The sequence below is a fragment of the Trachymyrmex septentrionalis genome, unplaced genomic scaffold (assembly GCF_001594115.1).
Source record: "Trachymyrmex septentrionalis isolate Tsep2-gDNA-1 unplaced genomic scaffold, Tsep1.0 scaffold107, whole genome shotgun sequence".
NCBI lineage: Eukaryota > Metazoa > Arthropoda > Insecta > Hymenoptera > Formicidae > Trachymyrmex > Trachymyrmex septentrionalis.
This window is the reverse complement of record NW_017304196.1, coordinates 118,781-122,340: the sequence shown is the minus strand read 5'-3', so window position 1 is coordinate 122,340 and position 3,560 is coordinate 118,781.

Below are 3,560 nucleotides of genomic sequence, written 5' to 3'. Positions count from 1 at the left end.
ATATGTATATGTGTATATATATATATATATATATATATATATATATACACACACATATGTATATGTATAATATATAATTTGAATTTAAGCTGGATCAAGATTTTGATATACATATTTGTTGCCATATCTGAGAATTCTCTATCCAGTCATTGTTATATTTCGTCCATTTTTTGCAATAATATTTATATTTCTGAGCACATCAGGAGACACGATAATGTCGCGCGTTAAGAACAAGCGAAGCGATATCGAAGCTCGAAATCGGCTGTATCGACGCGAGCCGTCGAGTTTTCCAGTACGACGATTCTATCGGATTTTATTAAGGGCAGAACCGATTAAGTTTTAAATAGGCTCAATTGATAGCAATCACCCAAAATATATAATAAAAATGTTTTTATTTTTTCCCTACGTGCCCTACGAGCGGAGATATTGCGACGCAAAGTTTGAATGTGTGAAATTTTATTTTTATTATATCGTCGTCATCGTCAATATCGTCGTTGTCGTCATTATTGGAATGTGGAGGAAATGCCTTTTAGAATTTTTGGCGCAATATTGAATACTTAAAGAATATGTTCTCAAGGAGCCATCATATAATAACTACAATGATGTAGTTGTAAACACGTCATTTAAAGAGATATCGTTTGCCGTCATAAATTTTCATATTATTTTAAAGCTGAAACTGACTGAATAACTCCTTTCTATCCTTAATCCCAAAATGATAATATTCTCTATATTTAAATCACTGGTCAGTCCCAAATATCCCACTGAGTACTGAAAAAAAATTTACTGGATTTTATTAAATATTTGGTTGAATATTAACGGAAAATATTTACTAAACATAAACATATATTTATTTAATTTAAGTATAACTTTTTAATTTTAAATTAATGTTTATTTATACTGTTAGTAAATGTTTCGTTAGTATTATTGAAACAAATACTTAATAAATCCGTATTACAAAATTCAGTAATTTTTTTTCACCGTAATCAATGAAATTATTCAATTGAAAAAGAAAGGAAATTAAGCATTGTATAATTAAAATACCGATATTTGCACGTCTTTCTAATACCATGTGCATTGAATATACATTAAAGCAAGATTAACTAGATTAGAGATTTCACGTTTCATTGATTTTTTGGTTGACTTTCACTGTGAATAACGTACTCGGAATTGATATCAGTAATTATTCTGATTCAGATTTAAAGAATATGTAGATATTGCGTATGTAAGCATTAAAATTATAATATGGTAATATACAAATTAAAATTGTTTAATTTCTAAGGATATTTCATTATATACGACATAATCATCTTCGATCATCCATTCGCTGTGTCAATAATCTTTCGTCGCACAGAATCGAATAATAAATACTGATTTATATTAAATTACTTGTCTATCTAATAATATGCTACTTTTGAGAGACATTGCCGCGCTTTGCACTAATCTTACATTCTTAAGAATTACATTTCCCCAAATATTACGTTGTAACACAATCCGATGCTGAACCTAATAGCTGTAGCTTTCTTGAGATCGAAAATTTTATATAATATATCAACCAATCTCTCTCTCTCTCTCTCTCTCTCTCTCTCTCTCTCTCTCTCTCTCTCTCTCTCCTCCCTCCCCCTCCCTCCCTTCCTTCCTCGCTTCTCTCTCTCAATCAGTTTGAATGCTAAAGAATATAAATGTGCATTTTTTAGAATAACTTTAATGGTACCTCATTTAAGTCAGTGCGAGAAGGGGGGGAGAGGAGGACAAAGAAAGACAGAAGTACATAATATGAAAGTTGTGAATAGTGTAGAAAATTGAAGGCATTGTTCATTTAATAACAATTATTATAAAATCGCACTAAATTACAATATAATAATATATTTTATAATTTATGTGCCTGCTATTTTCCTGTTTTATAATAATGATCAAAATCATATTCTTCCGATTATCTTATTTTTATTTTATCGAAATATTCATTAATAAGAAAACACGCTATTATTTTATTTATGTCATGAAATTTACTATTGACATATTCATATAACATAATGTAATATATGTACGTGCATATACATATGTATATATATTTATACAGGAATACATATATGTATGTATATATATTTCATCTTTAGGATCATTGTGATTAAATGGTCGACACGTTGATTTAAAAATTTATTTTTTTTATAACGAAAGTTTAATCAGTATTAACATTATTACTTGCAATTTCTAATACTTTATTGCTAAATATTTTGAAATAATGAAAGCATTATACATATAAATATGAAACGATAAAAATTGCACTTAAATAAAAAATGAAAAAGATTCTATTTATTTTTTTACTCACACTGTCGAATGTAAATTTTTTAAAAGTCATTAATTTGTAATGTAATTATACATATAGAAAGTACTATTTAAATTTTTGTTGAAAAGTCGTATGTGAATTTATCTTGATGAAAATTTTGGTATTACTATTACTAATATATGGGTTTTATTTTAATTTCCTCAGACAAATAATTCGAAAAATATGGAAGATACAAAACGTTTCGTACAAAAATTTTATGACTTTAAGAGGAGCATAAAACAATGTTATTGGCTTGCTTTTGGAAGCCTTAGTCAAGCCGTCAAAGTCAAAGCAAGTTTATTTTGAATTTTTCAAATGGAACCGTTTTATTGCATATTATATATTTTTATAGTTTACCTTGAGAGCTTTTTAAAATACTATAACGAAACTACTTTTGATTAAGTATTTTTCGAGATATTAGTTGACAAAATTCATGTACTGCCGATATTAACATTACCCAAGGTATCCAATCAGCTAAAACTCTTGAACGTTGTTTAGGGTTATGACCTTAATAACATTATTTATCAAGATGAAGACTATTGGAGATTATTCCATTTTATTTCCTTTTGTAACGTTAAAAAGGAGTTTTACTATAGCGTTTTGAAACATTTTCGAGATAAGCTACAAGAATATGTAAATATAATAAAATAGAGGGAATTTTTAAAAAATTCAAAATGATCTTGCTCTGACTTTGATAACGCCTGCACTCAAGTCACATCAATAATATCATTGTCTGTCCTCCTCAATGTCATAAAATTTAAATACGAAACATTACTTTTTTATATCTTCTGTATTTTTGAAATATTTGCTTGTAAAAATTAAAATGAAATATCCTATATAATGCTGTTTGTTCTGATTTATTACACGTATCTCGTAGCGAGTGTCTTAGGAATATTATCACACGCGTTCTATGGTCATTATTTTTCGTATGAGACTATATTGAGATTATGTTGAACTAACACACTATACACACCCGGACACATATGTATGCATGCATGCACATACACACGCGTATACATCTGCAAATTATATTCTCGGTCTATATTTATTGTTAGTTTGAAAGACTCAAATGTATTTTAATCAATAGAAAATGAATTAACATTGCATTTTATAATTATCGATATATTAATATGCGATCGTACGCAATTTTATTAAGATTGATCATTGAACTTATGCGCGGAACAATGCGACATCTTTATATCATATTTTTTCTGAGAAAATAATGAATGATTCTTCG